The sequence below is a fragment of the Pararge aegeria genome, chromosome W (genome assembly GCF_905163445.1).
Source record: "Pararge aegeria chromosome W, ilParAegt1.1, whole genome shotgun sequence".
NCBI classification, from domain to species: Eukaryota; Metazoa; Arthropoda; class Insecta; order Lepidoptera; family Nymphalidae; genus Pararge; species Pararge aegeria.
In genome coordinates this window covers 1937196-1956155 of record NC_053207.1, presented here as the reverse complement: position 1 = coordinate 1956155, position 18960 = coordinate 1937196, and positions in this window count along the sequence as shown.

The following is an 18960-nucleotide window of genomic DNA, read 5'->3' as shown; positions in this document are numbered from 1 at the left end:
AAGACGACCTAACGAAATACTCTATGGCATACCCAATAACAAGATCAACAGCTGAACAGACTGCTGACTCTCTTATCAAATTTATATGCCATCTTGGAATTCCAAAAACTCTCCTTTCTGACCAAGGTGTCCACTTCATAGCCGAAGTATACAAACAAATTACATCCCTAGTCAAGATTAAACATCTTTTTTCTACCCCGTATTACCCTCAGACAAATGGTGCTCTTGAACGAAGTCATGGTACCTTGAAGAAATATCTAAAATCTTACGTTAACAACAATCAGGATGATTGGCATAAATATATTCCTACTGCTCTAGTTTCATATAATTCATCTATTCACACATCTACTAATATTTCACCTCACGAACTATTATTCGGTTGCAAACCACATCTACCAAGTTCTATTTATGATATCGACCCGATAGCTACATACCCTGACTACTTAAAAACATTAAAGCAAAAATTGATTAATACTCTAAATATAGCCAGAGAAAATATCTTGCGTAGTAAAGAAGACTCAAAGAGATATTACGATAAAAATAGTAGAAATACATCTTATAGTGTCGGAGATATGGTCTATTTAAAACAACATCATCGATTACGTAAAGCTCTTTCTAGTATTTGGAAGGGTCCATATAAAGTTATAAAAGTTCACGATAGCAATAACGTTACACTTCTAATAAATCGTAAACATTTAAGATACCATTTTGACGAAATCAAACTAGCTCATGATCATTCTCTTCCAGGGCCATCGCGCCAGGATTCGTTGCAAGACTAAACCTGACGACGCCGATAGTTAACAGTCCAGGTCTCTATTACGATCCAATAGATATTTTAAAATACTATAATAATCATTGGAATATAGTTACATACTCTGATCTCTCTTATATAAAACCGCACATTGATACCCTGCAACGTATTCTAGAAAAATGTAAGCATATTTGCAATACACATCAATCTACTAAAGTTAAAATAGACTGTTGGAATATTCTTAGTCCTTTAGAAAGTCTTTTCATCAATGTTCAAAATAATTATATGTATCTATCCCATTTAACAAATACCAATAATAGTACCAAGGTCAAAAGGTCTGCCTGGTTTGGTATAGGTGGTCCTATTTTAAAACAGCTCTTTGGTTCACTTGACGAAGACGACGTTCTAGCTTTTACCAATGCAATTAATGCAGTTCAAGATGATCAAAGATATTTAGCTTCAATTATGAAGGAAAATATTCATTTAATGACCTCGACTATATCAACATTTAATAATACTACCTCTCAACTTAACGAAAATGAAAATGTACTAAATAACAACATTCAAAATCTCGGTAAAATTTTAGACACTGTTTCAGTAAATGCCAATAAATTGGAAATAATGTCTCATTTATCAATGACTTTTAGTGCTCTAGAAAGTTCTCTAATGATTCTTAGTTTTAATCTTAAGGATCTCATAGATTCAATACTATTTGGTAAACAAAATATAGTTCATCCCTCTGTGCTAAGTCCAATGCAACTCTATAACGAATTAAAGTCTAAAAGTAATGATGTCATTCTAAGCTTACCTTTACCTCTAACTATTACGAATATTCACACTATAATAGATACAGCAGAAATATAAACTAATTTTCGCTATTAGAATCCCGTTAGTAATTTCCTTCGCAGAATTCAACTTATATCACATCTATTCTTTACCAACCCCTCATGACATGCATAATCCAGATAGTTTTGTATTAATTAACCCATCCGCAAAGTTCTTGGCAACAACACAAAATAAATTAATGTATTCCGCGTTACAAGATTTAAGTGAGTGTAAAGTGATAAACAACAATGATTACTTGTGTAAACTAGGAAATGTACAGTCTAGTGTTGGAAATCCTATCTGTGAAGTGACCTTATTAACTGAACACGTAAAAAGTATTCCAGACTATTGTAACTATAAGATTATGAAAGGTAAAATAGATATATGGCAAAGACTTAACAATAATAGATGGATATATGTTCAATCTGATGTAACAAGGTTATCATTAAATTGTAACGGAACTTTTGAAGATAATGATATTATTGGTACAGGAATTTTAAAATTACCTAAGTATTGTAAAGCATATCATAAGTTACTCCAATTCATTCCATCTCAAGAATTTGAGACCAAGGTCTATGTTCCACGTCCTATGTTCCTCTGCTATCAGTTTCTGTTTTTTCCTATTTCTCTTATAAATTACTTAAATGTTTTTGTAATAAACGCAGAGATAGTGGTGCATCTTGCTGTAGAAAGATAATAAACACTTGCACGACTAAGTCTAAATCGAAAACCCGTGCAAGGTCTATTGAAATGACAAACCCAGAATACGATACTGAGAGTACCGACTCTAATATTAGTACACCCAGAAGGAATCTTGAATTATTGTAGAATCTTAGATTTAAATCTATTTTAGACCTTAATTTTAATCGTATAGCTTGTTAATCCTTTGAACTAATTACTATTTCCTTGAATTCACCAGTTCGAATATGTAACTCTACTATATAATTTACATATAAACTACTATTGCTTTGTATACCTACTATTATTATTGTACAACTAAATAAATATAAAAGTTACTATTTCAGTAGGTTTTACTATATCCTTTGTATTTAATTAAGTTATTTCATATATATTGTTAACAATCTTAGTGTCCAATTTTCCAATTCTGTAAATTTTCCACTTCATTTTACTCGGATTATACTCACATCCTTTTGATTCCGGATGTTGCGTTTTAAGGGGGGAGGTGTGACAACCCTAGCTACTGGCTGCATATTACTGACTTGCTATTTCCTAATTTATGTCACTATTAAATTGTCGATCAGCAATATGGAATATAAAATCGATACATTTTGCAAAATCCAGTCAGTTCTTATTCTTCAGTCAAATTGCTGCCCAACTACGGACCTGGTTTCTGCCTGCCGGTTGGCTTTCAGCAAGGAGATTAAAGATAAGGTTACTCCGTCTCGAATAAACCCTTCATTAGGGTTCCGCGACTCATATAACTCAAGTAAATAGTCAAGTGGTTAATGTGGACATTACAAGTTTATAAAATATATATATAATAAATAAATAAATAAATACACTACGACAATACACACACCGCTATCTAGTCCCAAAGTAAGCGTAGCTTGTGTTATGGGTACTAAGATAACTGATAAATATTTTTATGGATAATATACATAAATACTTATAATATACATTTAAACACCCAGACACTGAAAAACATAAATGTTCATCACACAAACATTTTCCAGTTGAGGGAATCGAACCCACGGACTCAGAAAGCAGGGTCGCTGCCAACTGCGCCAATCGGCCGCCAATATAATAAAGTAGTGCTAAGAACAATCGGTGTTTTTTTTTTATAAACACCGAACTTTCCGCTCTAACATTGCGCATAGATGAAGTGACTTGTCATATGCGCCGATGCACCGAGCATTACGATTATCTGAAAAAGATCCGTAAGGAATACATCCATATAATTTGAACATGTTTGAAAAGTGTGTAATTTATTATGACTTAACTCGGCGAAATCGTTCATATCTATAATTACTTTTTCTAAGTTTTTGGCATCATTACTGTTGCAACTTCGATCAAATAATACTAGATCCACGATAAGCTCTTATAAATACAAAACTAGACTTAGTAAATTTCAAGGAATTATGAATTTGCTGACTTTATATACGGGCAAGAAGATTGAAGATTATGAGGATATAAACGAAATATATAATACTTTGTTAGTCGAATCAATACATGACTTCACTCTGCCAAAGTGGGCTCAATTATTGTATCCCAATAAATTGCGAGGACCATCTTGCTACAGTTTCACCACAGCAACCGCAACTCCCATAATGGCACGGCTAATGACTGGACCGCTACTAAAAGAAATCGTCGGTAAAATGAATACAGTAATAACCAAGGAGAACCCGAATCCCTTGAAACTCTCCATATACAGTGGGCATGATTTTACGATCGGAAATGTGCTGAATGCTATGGGGTTATATGATGGAAACTGCCCCGTTTACACGGCCAAAATCTTTTTTGAACTGATGCAAGAGAAAAGCACAATGAACGTGCAAATGGTGTATAGAAACTCGACAGGAACAGCAGAGCCATACATTCTTGACATCCCCGACTGTGGACAGATGTGCCCATTTGATAGATTCGTGGAGTTGTACTCAAACCTGGTTGACGTTGATTGGCATACTGAGTGTACATATCAGATACCGTGGCTTACTGAAGCATTGTTCTCGATGGATGGATGCTTGTACTTTTCATTCTGTTATAAAAATTATATTACATGAGAGTTCATGCTGGAGAAGAGAGGACGACCGGCAGCTCGCGTCCGTAGGATCTACCACCTTATCCTGAGGCCCACCCTACACGTGTCCCCTGGGTGGTGCTAAACGAGCTGCCAAGGCTACGGGCCTCACCTGTAGGAGGAGTAAACCTCAACGCTAAAAAAAAAAATCCTTGTCCAGTGATCACCCCCAACACTGGACAGGATCCAAAAATCACCTTGCCTCCATAATCCACTATATTTCCCAAATACCTAAAACCTTATCCTCGTACCACCCTATCCCCATCACAAGCAAACACTCACTCGACACAGTCACACACAAATACCTCACAAACAACACAAGCATACAAACGACAAAAAACCATGGAAGCGGATCTTAAAACTTTACTACCCCAGGAGGGTACCGGACCCAGAGATGGGACCGCAGAATCCCTCTCTGTAGCTCGAGCTCCTGTCGCGGACGGAACTCGGGCTGCAGGCTGCCCCTCGTATTCGGGGGGGGAGGGGGGCACAGACCCGCCCTGTGCTATGCAAAACCAGCGACCGAACGCTATTCCATCACGGACAATGACCCCACACGACACAAGACAGACCCCCAGCCACGTCAACGGGACCGCGATACCCGCGCCCACCCGAATCACCCAACCGACCGCTTCCAAGGAATTTAATATGGCCGCTCTCGCTGCCGCGATACCTCATCCACCTGCTCCCGAGAGCGTTTGGACAGAGGTAGTCCGCAAACAAAAGCGAAAGAAGCCAAAGAAAAAGAAAATGGACAGACGGACTGACACACCCCAAACCCAAACCACGCAGACTGGCAAGTAGACGATGGAACCCGGTAGGAACATGCACGCGGAAGTCCACCACCAGACTAGAGGCTTGCACGGACAAAGTGGGGAAGGGAGACCGCCACATCAAGGCCGTCAACCACCCGCGGCGACTGTCGTCTCTGGACAGGGCACGGACGCATCTGCGGGCGTGTCCCGACCGGAATCCAATCGTGGCTCGCCCCAAAAAACATCGACCAACACTCCTGCTCAACGCCGGCCACACCCTGTCGCCCACCGGTCGATTGCGTACTGGAGAGGGCGGAGCAGTGGTGAGACTAGTGACATGAGCGGGAACCCCGGAACGTCGACAAGCCAGTCCCTGAAAAGGGACAGGCTTGACTCCGGGGAGAATACAAAAGACCACGGACAGACAGACAGACAAACACGCACAAGGGACTCATACGCGAGAGTGACCCAACCACACCTAAGTGTGGCCGTCACCCTAGTGCCCAGAAGCGACATGACCCAACCAAAGGCAAATAGCGTCCAGGGTCAAATCCAAAAAGAGATCCTCGCTATTTGCCTCAGAAAGCCAGCACCAGGAACAACACCATACGCCCCATCCTTTGTAGGGAAAGCCTTCCTCAACGAAGGAGTGTTGAAGCTGTGGTGTTACGACGACAAAGCCCTCTCTTGGCTCCAAGAAATCGTACCCCGATTGAAGTCGCCAAGGGAGGGCACAGGGCTCACGCTCATAAGACAGGCCGACATACCAGTGCGGATTAGGTCAGCACTATATGTGCCTGACTTCACGGAGGAGATAGCAATACTCCAACAAATGCTGTCCCTCCAAAACCCCTGGTACTAGGTCTCGTCGTGGACCCTGTATACTTTCAAAAGAACTAACAGCAACGTCGAAGAAATCCTGGCCAAGGGAAGGAGAGTCTCATACTCCACCGGATCTATTTATATCCGGTTCTTCGACGGCGAAGGACTCAGCGACGTACCGCCTAAGAAGACCCCAGAGCCAGGGATGAAAAATGACACACCGGCAACAAACCTCAAAGCCACTGCGCCCGGACCCTCCGTTGACAATGCTTTCTAAGATATCGATGCGGTAGAAATGGAGACCGGGACTACCCACCCATCGAACATGACACCATGGGAGGGGGTGGCCGAGACCGAGACTGACGATAACGAGAACGCAAACGAGGCGAGGATGCAAGAGTTGCTAAAAGGATGGGCCCCTGAGGCCGACCTTTAACAACTCCAATCCAAAACAATAAACCACATACGACAACACAAAGATAATACAAACCAACCTCCAGCACAAACAACTAGCAACGGCCACACTACGAGGACAGCTGGAGGTTGAGACCGAAACCATCGCCCTTATCCAAGAGCCGTGGGTACGGGCCCAAAACATATGCGGTTTCGGCAGCTGTTATGGTAAGTTGTACTACAACAGGAACAACCTAGAACATGTATATACATACCTCGCTGCTTAACAGCGACACTACTAACACAATTCTGTTACAAAGATCTAACGGCAGTAAGAATACAGAACGGGACAAAACAAGGGACAGTTGCAGCGACCAGACCAATTGTCCTGGCTTCGCTGTACCTACCTATAGAAGGCGAAATACCTACAAAAGAGGTGATGGACCTTATAAAACACTGTGAAAACGACGACACCGATCTGATTATCTCGGTCGACAGCAACGCACACCACATCCTATGGGGAAGTAAAACAAACAACAAAAGAGGTGAGCAACTAGTTTCATACTTGCTAACCACTAACCTAAACATTCTTAACAAAGGTTCAGAACCGACTTTTGTTTCAAGTAGATACCAGACAATTATTGATCTAACTCTAGCGTCAAACAACATATCAGACCAAATAAAAAACTGGCACGTGTGCGAAGAGCTAACACTCTCCGAATAAGCTTTGAACTGGATCTGATTAAACTGCAAGAAACTCCTAGGAGAAATCCCAGAAAAACAAACAGACAGAAATACAAAACTCTGATAAAGGGAAACACAATGTGCAGCAACAAACCCGAAATAAGGGGAACGATGCAAATAGACCAAAATTTAGAACAAATAACGAAACACATAACAACATGCTACGAAAAAGCATGCCCACTAAGAATACAAAAAACAAAACACGCACCAAAACACAGTTGGTGGGGCCCCGATCTGGAGAGAAAAAGACACAGGTTAAGGCACCTCTTCAACAAAGCAAAATACACCAGGAAAGACGCAGATTGGGACAAGTTCAAAGAGGCTCAATCTCAATACAAAAAACTTGTGCAACAGAAAACTGCTGGCAACATTTCTGCACGCGCATAGAAAACTGCGATAATGCAAACCGCATAAGGAAAATCTTAGCAAGGGACAACATCCGCACAATTGGATCGTTAAAGAAACAAGATGGAAACTACATCAAAAACGACAAAGAAGTGAGTGAGACACTTATCGAAACCCACTTCCCAGGCTGCAGGCCCTCTTCTCTTCGCTTTATACATTAATACTGTTACCCAGCATCTCTCCTCTTCTTACCACCTGTATGCTGATGATCTTCAACTGTATACTGCTGCGCCCTCCAATGATATTCATGTTGCTATTAATAATCTTAACCGTGATCTAGATAAAATTAACACTTGGAGCGAGTCGTATGGATTGAGTCTAAATCCTAATAAATCTCAAGTCGCTATATTGGGTGGTCCCAAGCAAGTAGGGAAGATCGTGCCAAGTAACTTACCTCCGATCCGGCTTAGTCCTACAGTTCTGGCTATAAGTTCAACTGTCAAAAACCTTGGCATACACATTGACTGCTCTCTAACTTGGGGCCTCATATAGCTGTTGTAAGCCGAAAGTTATTTGCATTTGGATGCCTAAGGCGTTGGAAAAACTTTCTTCCTATAAAAACCAAAATCTCCTTAGCTCATTCTCTTCTCTTACCAATTTTGGATTACGCCGACTCTTCCTATCCTGACTTGTCTGATGAGCACCTCAAGAAGCTTGAACGTTTGCAAAACCTTTGTATAAGGTTTATCTTCGGACTACGTAAGTTTGACCACGTGTCCGAGTACAGAGCCCGGTTGAAATGGCTTCCGATCAGGCTGCGCCGCAATTTACACTTACTTTCATTTCTATATTATGTTCTATATAACCCCCATGCGCCATCTTATTTAAAGGAGCGTTTTTCCTTTTTTGGCTCTAATATTGAACAGAAAAATCTAAGATCGTGTTCTGACAATCGTTTACATATCCCAGCTAGTCACACACGATACTATAGTAATTCATTTACCTGTAAGTCCGCCAAATTGTGGAAAAGCCTTCCCTCTGAAATTCGCAATTCCAAATCCCTACCCATCTTCAAAACCAGATTGTTTAAGTATTACCTAGCAGATTGTGTTTATGAGTAGATAGTATTAGTACGAAAGATTGTATTACTATGAGGTACATACATTTGTTTATTATATGTATATGTGTATATATATATATATGTATATATGTTTATTTTATTATATATTTATTTTATTAATTCTTATATGTGTATGTTATATAGTATGTAGTATATATATATTTTAATATTTTTTTTCTCTTGCCTGTGTATGTTTCATTGTTTGCACTGTCCCTCTTGTTTTCTATTATTACTTTCACCAAGGGTTGTCTGTAAGAGATTGCTTTTGCAATAAGGCCGCCTTTGCACACAACTGTATTTAACTTTTTTTTATTATTATTATTTTTTTTTTAATTGTTTTTAATTTTACTTATTTTTTTTTGTTTTCTTGTGTGTTTCTTGTATTGTTTTTAAGTTTGTGCAATAAAGTATTCTAAATAAAAAAAAAATAAATAAATAAACATTGCCCAGGCGCTTGGTAAGAACAACTCCGTCTTTCAAGCGGAGTGCGTGGGCATAACAACAGCAGTCATAGCCATGCTAAACAGAAAAGTAAAAGGCTTTAGCATCAACATAAACAGTGACAGTCAAGCTGTACTAAAAGCCTTAACCAAACACACAACAACATCAAAACTCATACTGGACTGTCACACGGCCCTACAAAACCTATCAAAATGACCCTAAAATGGGTACGAGGTCACAACGGAAACAGAGGAAACGACGCAGCCGACTAATAAGCGCGGCTGGCAACATCACTAAGGGTAGCTGGACCGGAACCCATTATACCCATACCCTTCAGTGAATACAAAACATGGCTCCACAAACGGACGCAATCATCACACTCGGTGCTATGGTCCAAAACAAAAGAGTGCAAACACACAAAGGAGGCCATACCAGATCTCAACCCACGATTAACAACAAAATTACTGCAACTAAATCGGTCTAAACTAAGGACAGTTGTAGGTATGATAACAGGGCACTGCCCACTAAACAAACATCTCTCCATTTTAGGTATAACTGACAGCCCTCTCTGCAGAGCATGCATGGAGACGGAAGAAACACCGATACACGTAATGCTCCAGTGCAATGGAGTAGCAGAACAACGCGCAGCACACCTTGGCTCCTCAGCAACACCTCCTTGCATGGAGCAAGCACGGAGCACCAAGCACTCGGCGACCTGGGCGGCCTGCTAAGTTTCTGGAGCGAGCTCGGCTGGCTGGAGTGATCCAGTGGGGAGCCGCATCAGTGGCCATACGTACAACGGATGGTCCCAGACCAACCAAGTGCGGAAAAGGCCCAGGAACAGAAGAAGAAGAAGAAGAAGCTCTTGTAAAACGACCCCAAGAAAAACGTGACGTTAAGTAGCCTTTTTCAAATAATATGTTCCAATCATATAACTTGAAATTCTTGATATTATTATCTAGCATCATAATAACTAATGCTTCGAATTTTTAAAATAAGTAGACTTTAAGGTTTTCGCAATAAGCTATTATGTGTACTATCCCAAGAGCCATGCTATGTGGTAAATGGAATTTTGTCGATATAATACACTTCCAGGCTTTACAGTATTATATTTGCAAAAGACAAACATACAAACACACTTCTGTATACCTAATATTGGAACAGATATAATTTTTCTAGTTTTATTTCAGCAGCATGGCTCTCGCAACGTAGTAATAGTCCGGTTACCTAAATGAACCACAACTTCGGTTTCAATTACCAATACTAAATAATAAATGGCAAGCTACGACTGCACAGGAGGAGCATAAAGAGATAAAAGATGAAATAGGTTTATTTCAAGGTCAGTGAAATAAATAGAATACATTATTTGTGTGGCGCGTTGTTTTATGTGTTAGTATCACATTATTTATTGCACTTTTTTCTCGGATACTCTTCGTGGCTTATTAATATATATAATCGAAAGGTAGCTGATTTACTGACTGACTGATTCATGACAAAGTCTCAGGAACTATAAATCCTACAAACTTGAAATTTGTTAAATTAAGTTCCTTCTAAGATGTAGCTGTCAGGTAAGAAACGGTATGGGGTGAAATAGGGGTTGGAATTTTGTATGAAAGTCCTACGTTTTTGAAGTTACATACTTGAAAATCGTAATAAAATGTGGAATTATTTTATGAAAATTCTCTCGTAGGGGTGGTTAAATAGGGGATGAAAATTTTTGCTGATTTGTGTTTGTTAAGTCTACACACCTGAAAGTTGGAACATTGGTTTCTTTTAAAGCCTTTGCTCTCAGCCTAGAAAATATATTATCCACATGTACCCTTATGGGGTTGGAAGTTCGTTTCCGAGGTTAGTTATTTATAAAAATTACCTATAATATTTTTTTTAGATATCACTTTTCAGGAGTGGTAAAATAGGGAATGCATGCATACATGTTGCATTCTGTTACTACTAAGTCTACAATACTGACATATAGAAAGTGGGTTTCTTTTAAAATTCAAAATTCATAATTCATTTATTTCAAGTAGGCCTAGTTTAAAAGCACTTTTTTAAACGTCAAGTCATAAGTGTTACTGACATCAAAATAAAAAGGACCTAAATTAGCCCTGTGGTACACCAATTAAGGTTTATGTTCCCCGAGACTTTTATGTATTTTATACATACCCTTTGTGTTCGATTATTAAAATCCTAAAGGAAAGAACCAAATATCCGCTTATTGTTGCTAAATAAGCCGAGCGATGAAATTTGAGCTTTCGCTTTTTAAACGATCTTGCAACTTAAAATAAATTTATCATAAAACTATAGCAGTTCAAATTCGACACATTGGAGATGTTTTGAAAAAATCTTTAGGGGCATTATAAGCCTGCTATTTGTTGTAGTTCACTTAGCTGGACATTTTATACGAATTCACACCATAACTCCGTGAAAAGTGAACAAATTGTATCATTTCTTTTTACACTAGAAAGGTTGTAAGAAAGGTAGTTTAACAGTTTAATTTTGCCCCTAAGCAGACAGCAGTAAACTTTTCAATTAAGGCGTAACTATTCTAGATACATAACATTCTGCCACATAGGTATAAAAGGCCTGCAACGCATGGACTGAATATATATATTTTTTATTTTATTTTCTTGTTTACCCTTCTGCATACCAGTAAACTAACAGTTATTTCTATTCTTCCTTTATCGTTTTCTATTTTTATTAGGGACAGGAGCTGAGACTGACTGATGTAAATTTTTTACACTCATCCAAAGTCGGACATCGATCCATTTATAACCCTGATGGATCACCCATCAGGGTGTTATTAATTTTAGCTACCAGCAAGGAGTTATAATTACCTTTTTATAGATAAACTTTTGGGACACTTTTTTTCTACAGATGCATCAAAACATTAGGCACCCATTTTTAATATATTTTTATTTTATTTATTTGATGCAAAGCAGTTAACATTGTAGGTAGTATAACGTTAAACCATGCCGCTGATTCCTGGGTAATTTGACTGGGATCGATTACGAGCATTTCTTTCAATTCAACGTCGGGCGGTCTTCAAAGTTGTTTTTTCGTAAAGTACAAGTTTCCATTACGAAAGCGTTGAAATTAAAAACCCAAGTTACGTTCATTAGCAGTCTTCTCTCCAAATGCAGCTTTGGAAGAAGAAAATCATGACATATAACTATTTGCAATCGAAATCCTCACACCAGGAAGGTTTTATGTCAATTCAAAGTATTTGTTACTTACTATAATAACAAGTAATTTCATGCTTTAACCCTTATTATGCAAATTGTATAAGGTCTATAAGCTTCTTAAATTCTAATTATTTTGAAAAGTAAGTAAAATATGTATTATTTTTCCTAATCTTACAAAGTTCTCTTCAGCTTTGGGCTCCCGCTTAGTAGAGGCACAAAGCGGCATGCATTACTAAATAATGTCTACAGTCTAACTTAGTAGAGCTGCTTCTGATAGAGCTAGTCCGGGGAAGTACTATCGCCTTGCTTATTTCTGCCGCTAAGCAGCTTTGTTGTAATGCTGTGTTCCGGTTTGAAGGGCATGGTTGCCGGTTGCTGCATGTTGTGGACGTGCTCCGTGCATGCCCTGTGTTTGTGTTGTTCAGTGTTGCTCTGTTTATAGCCGTAAGTTTACAATTTAATAGTTTAGGTGGGCCATCTGCTTGGTCCGTCAATTATTACTATATAAAAAAAATAAAACTTGTTGCAGGTGATCTATCATTACCAACACCGGAAGCATCTATTGATTCAGTTCAAGTATCCAATATTTTGTGTCATAATAAAGAATCTAGCACATGTCGACCTGGAGTGCCTGTAGACACTTTCGCAGATCGACCAGTACAAACTATATATACAGATCCTATGGGGAGATTTGATACCAACACAACTCGACAACAGAACCTGTCAACGGAAGTGCGCAATTTTGAAGTCTCCGTCGATGTGGCTCAAATTGACGATGATTTAGATGAACGACTAGTATATGATGACGCAGGGGAATGCTCTGGCGAGGAAATGTTTCAAGTTGATAACGATGAAGAACCTTCTAATGCTGAGGATATTCAGGAGTATTTACCAGACTTACCAGTACCTCCAGCACCATTATCAACTGTGGATGATATGGAACATCTTAAATGTTCTATAGACCAACCAGTACCGTCAACAACAGCATCTAACGAAAACGTTGACAAACTTCCTGATTCTAATGCAGACCATCCATTGCCTTTAGTATCGTCGCTAAGAACACTCGAAGGCGAATTTTCTGAAGGTTATGAATACTTATCAGTACCGTTTTCAGCATCGTCAAGCGAAACCGTGGTCGAAAATTCTGGCCATCTAGTAATTACATCAGCACGGTCAGTGCAAGTAATTACAGAACAACCTCCAGAACTTATAGACCGAACATTAAGTCCGACATCACCGTCAATAACACAGGACTTAGAACAACCTGAATATCCTGCACACCAACCGGTTGCTTCTAAATCTTCTTCAAGAACACCCGATGTCGTACATCATGAATATCCCGCCGGCGAACCAGAACCTTGTGCATCATCTTCAAGAACACACAATGTCCAAAATCCTAAATTTCCCGAAGATAAACCAGAACCTTCCACATTATCTTCAGGAACACACTCAAATTCTCAATATCCTGCATACGAACCAGTTCCTTCGCTCAGAACACCAGATGTCGTACAATTTGAATATCCCGCCGGCCAACCAGCACCTTCAACATCATGGTCAGAGACACACGTTATTGAACATCCTAGTAATAATACAGACCAACCAATACCGTCGACATCATGGGCAGAGAAACACGATATTAAACATCCTAGTAATAATACAGACCAACCAATACCGTCGACATCATGGGCAGAGACACACGATATTGAACATCCTTGTAATAATACAGACCAACCAATACCGTCGACATCATGGGCAGAGACACACGATATTGAACATCCTAGTAATAATACAGACAAACCAACACCATCAACGTCATCATCATCGTTAGGCTCAAATAGGCGTAAAAAGGAACCAAGTTGCAGTACCTGTTTCACGGAGGCTCCTGTCTACACTCCTACGCTAGAAGAATTCTCTGTAAGTGTTTTATAAAAAAAACTATGTAATACCTATGTTGCTATGAAGTTTTTATCCACATAGGGAACAGAGAAAATTATGGTAACAATGAAAAAACCTGCAAGTGGACTTGGGTTTCGTGCTTCAGGGTAATTTTTTTTTTGTTTTATTTACCTTTGACGTAGTCTTTTTTATAGTTATAATTGACGGACCAAGCAGATGACCCACCTAATGCTAAGTGGGAAACCATCGCCTATAAACAGAGCAACACCTCGGAGGGCAAGCAGGAACAAAGGGTAATACAAATTTCCGTCCGTCAACCTGAGGCGCAGATTGCACGGGCAACGGCGCCCTTCCCCGTAAGTTACCAATAATATAAGCTAAACTCGATCTATTCTTAATTTAAATTTATTAAAATTTATTTTCTATTTTTTAGTTCGGTTTTCTATAAAAAGCGTGTTTTTTAGTTTTTTTTAAACTATTATTTATTGTAGCTTGTGATTCAATCGTTTCCGGGCTCGGTATCCAACAGGCTCAATTTGGGAATTTATAAATAACTTCGGTTACGGTACTGTGGCGAGAAGACCGACCAATTTAGGATTTTTTATCGGTTGGGGAGAAATCTGTGCAGACTTCTGCCGTGGCAGAGCGAGCGTGTCTGGACGAATTTGCACGGCTTAAAGAACCGCCAAACCAAACCGATGTGTATAACTGGCCACTTTGCTTAGCGTTTGTGGCTTATGAGAAAACCATTGAAAACCAGCTCTGCACTGGTGGGAATGCTCTGGCGAGGAAATGTTTCAAGTTGATAACGATGAAGAACCTTCTAATGCTGAGGATATTCAGGAGTATTTACCAGACCTACCAGTACCTCCAGCACCATTATCAACTGTGGATGATATGGAACATCTTAAATGTTCTATAGACCAACCAGTACCGTCAACAACAGCATCTAACGAAAACGTTGACAAACTTCCTGATTCTAATGCAGACCATCCATTGCCTTTAGTATCGTCGCTAAGAACACTCGAAGGCGAATTTTCTGAAGGTTATGAATACTTATCAGTACCGTTTTCAGCATCGTCAAGCGAAACCGTGGTCGAAAATTCTGGCCATCTAGTAATTACATCAGCACGGTCAGTGCAAGTAATTACAGAACAACCTCCAGAACTTATAGACCGAACATTAAGTCCGACATCACCGTCAATAACACAGGACTTAGAACAACCTGAATATCCTGCACACCAACCGGTTGCTTCTAAATCTTCTTTAAGAACACCCGATGTCGTACATCATGAATGTCCCGCCGGCGAACCAGAACCTTGTGCATCATCTTCAAGAACACACAATGTCCAAAATCCTAAATTTCCCGAAGATAAATCAGAACCTTCCACATTATCTTCAGGAACACACTCAAATTCTCAATATCCTGCATACGAACCAGTTCCTTCATGTTTCATGTTTCATGTTCAACATCATGGTCAGAGACACACGTTATTGAACGTCCTAGTAATAATACAGACCAACCAATACCGTCGACATCATGGGCAGAGAAACACGATATTAAACATCCTAGTAATAATACAGACCAACCAATACCGTCGACATCATGGGCAGAGACACACGATATTGAACATCCTTGTAATAATACAGACCAACCAATACCGTCGACATCATGGGCAGAGACACACGATATTGAACATCCTAGTAATAATACAGACAAACCAACACCATCAACGTCATCATCATCGTTAGGCTCAAATAGGCGTAAAAAGGAACCAAGTTGCAGTACCTGTTTCACGGAGGCTCCTGTCTACACTCCTACGCTAGAAGAATTCTCTGTAAGTGTTTTATAAAAAAAACTATGTAATACCTATGTTGCTATGAAGTTTTTATCCACATAGGGAACAGAGAAAATTATGGTAACAATGACAAAACCTGCAAGTGGACTTGGGTTTCGTGCTTCGGGGTAGTTTTTTTTTTGTTTTATTTACCTTTGACGTAGTCTTTTTTATAGTTATAATTGACGGACCAAGCAGATGACCCACCTAATGCTAAGTGGGAAACCATCGCCTATAAACAGAGCAACACCTCGGAGGGCAAGCAGGAACAAAGGGTAATACAAATTTCCGTCCGTCAACCTGAGGCGCAGATTGCACGGGCAACGGCGCCCTTCCCCGTAAGTTACCAATAATATAAGCTAAACTCGATCAATTCTTAATTTAAATTTATTAAAATTTATGTTCTATTTTTTAGTTCGGTTTTCTATAAAAAGCGTGTTTTTTAGTTTTTACCGTTAGTCTTGAGCGTCATTCTGTAGTGAAAACACGTGTTTATTCTAACCTATATTGTGCTGTTTTGAGTTTTATATTGAAAATGTCTGAATATTGTTTTATTTGTGCTAAACTTTTAACTGAAAGTGAAGTTGTTACTGTTGAACGTGGTATGAAGACATTAATTAATGCAAGTATCGAAAGAGCTGATGATTTTTCGGAATATCTCAAAAATCAGAAATCTGTGACAATACATGAAAATTGCCGTAAAAATTATACTCGAAAGTCTTCTATTGCTGCAGCTAATAAAAGACAACGTGAAGAACAAGAAGCCAGTACATCCACAGCAAGTCCTCCTCGTACTAGATCACGTATCAGTTAATCAGCTTTTTGTTTCAAAGAACTATGCTTATTTTGTGGCGAGAAATTAAATGAAGAAAGTGAAAGGAGAAAATCCTCAGATTTTCGGCGTCGAATCAGCCAAGTAAGTACACTTCAATTTAAAGATTCAATTCTGGAAACAGCTCGGGCTCGTGACGATGCTTTAGCAAAAGCTGTTCTTGCTCGAGTCGAATTTGAATATGATTTAGTTGCTGCTGAAGCTAAGTATCATCGAGATTGCTATGCTAATTTTTTAAAACCTTCCACTGGAGCTAAAATGGGTCGTCCTAAAGACGAAGCAACGAATTTGGCAATGGAGGAAATATTTACTTACATTGAAAATAGCGATGACTGTCAGTTCACTTTGAACGAATTACAAAAGGTTTGCAAAACTACGACTCTAGATAACAGAACGATTAAGCTACGACTAAAAGTAAAGTATGGTGATAAACTTATTATCACTGAGAAATCGGGAGCATCAACATTCATATGCTTAGTGGATAATCATCATGATATTTTGAATCAAGCCTGGTACGAAAAAAAAAAATGAATAAAACAGAAGAACGATTGAGAGTCCTAGACGCAGCTGCAGCTATTATTCGCGAAGATATTCAAACCGCAGTATTTGATAATTCTAACTACCCTCCACCAAGTCGCATGTTCGAAGATTTAAATAATGAAATCCCAGAATCATTGACATATCTTGTGGAACGAGTGATTTTAAAATAAACGATCAAATTTAGATCATTTAAAATTAATATGCACAAATATTTGCCATTGTATCATGACTGCTGTTCGACCAAGGTCTTTTAAATCTAAATTACAATTAGGCCTCGCAGTTTTTTTTCATCGAAGGTTCGGGTCTAAACGTCTTATACAAATCTTTTCGGCTTTTGGTTTATGTGCATCTTAAATGATACAATAATGTACGAGGCAGCAGCAGTTTTCCATCGTCCTCCTCATGTCCTACCACCAGAAAGTGGCACTCTTATTCAATACGTTGCAGATAATGCTGATATTAATTTTTTTTTTTTTTTTTTTTAAAGTATATAGACAAGTGCTTGACTGCAATCACACCTGATGGTAAATGATGATGCAGCCTAAGATGAAGCGCGCTTGCCTAGAAGATGCCTATTCACTCTTGATTTGAAGGTACCCAGATTATAGGTATCAGGGAAGACGGAAGATGGGAGGGCATTCCAGGCCTTTGCGGTGCGGATCAGAAAGGAAGAAGCAAAACGCTTCGTACGTGTTGATGGTATTTCAACCACGTAACGGTGCAGATTCTTTCGGTGCCTCGCAGTTCGATGGTAGAAAGGAGATGGTTTGACCAAATCGAATAGCTCCTGAGCACACTCTCCGAAATGTATCTTGTAGAAAACAGCCAGACAAGCAACCTTGCGCCGGTGTTCAAGGCTTTGAAGTCTACTGACTACAAGGTCGTTGCCAATGAGTCTCCTAGCACGACGATCCACCGAATCCAAAGCATCGAGCTGGTACTTGGCAGAGCCATCCCATAAATGGCTGCAGTACTCCATGCACGACCGAACCTGAGCTTGGTACAGGGTTAGAAGCTGTTCTGGCGTGAAGTAGCGCTTAACTTTGTTGAGGATGCCAAGTTTTTTGCCAGCAGTGTTAGCTTTGGACTCGATGCATTGTCCAAAGCTTAGATTGGACGAAATGCTGATACCTAGGAGCTCAATACTATTCGTGATTGGCACAGATACATTTCGGAAAGTCGGAGTTAGGGGGAACGGACTCCGTTTGGCGGAAAACAAACACGCTTGGGTTTTGGAAGCATTAAACTGTACCAGATTAGTGTCACCCCAATCGGACACCTCGCTTAAGGCCAGATTAACGCGTTCCACCAAGGCCTCTCTGAGCACAAGAGTTTCGTCTCCACTAGCTCGTGGACTGGACATGTATCTAACCGTCACAGTGCTGTCATCTGCATACCCAAAGATGCCGGGTTTTAACAGATCATTTATATGCAGCAGGAAGAGCGTAGCGGAAAGAACCGATCCCTGAGGGACACCAGCGTTGATGGCCATTAGGTCAGACGAGGACCCATCGACGACAACCCGAAAAAATCGTCCACTCAAGAAATCAGCGATCCATTGCAAAAACTAATAGGTAACCCGTAGGCTGGAAGCTTGTGCAGAAGACTTTCATGCCAGACACGGTCAAAAGCTTTCGATACATCGAGTGAAACGGCGAGCGCTTCACCGTGCTTATCCATGGCTTCACCCCAGATGTGCGTGGCATACACTAAAAGAT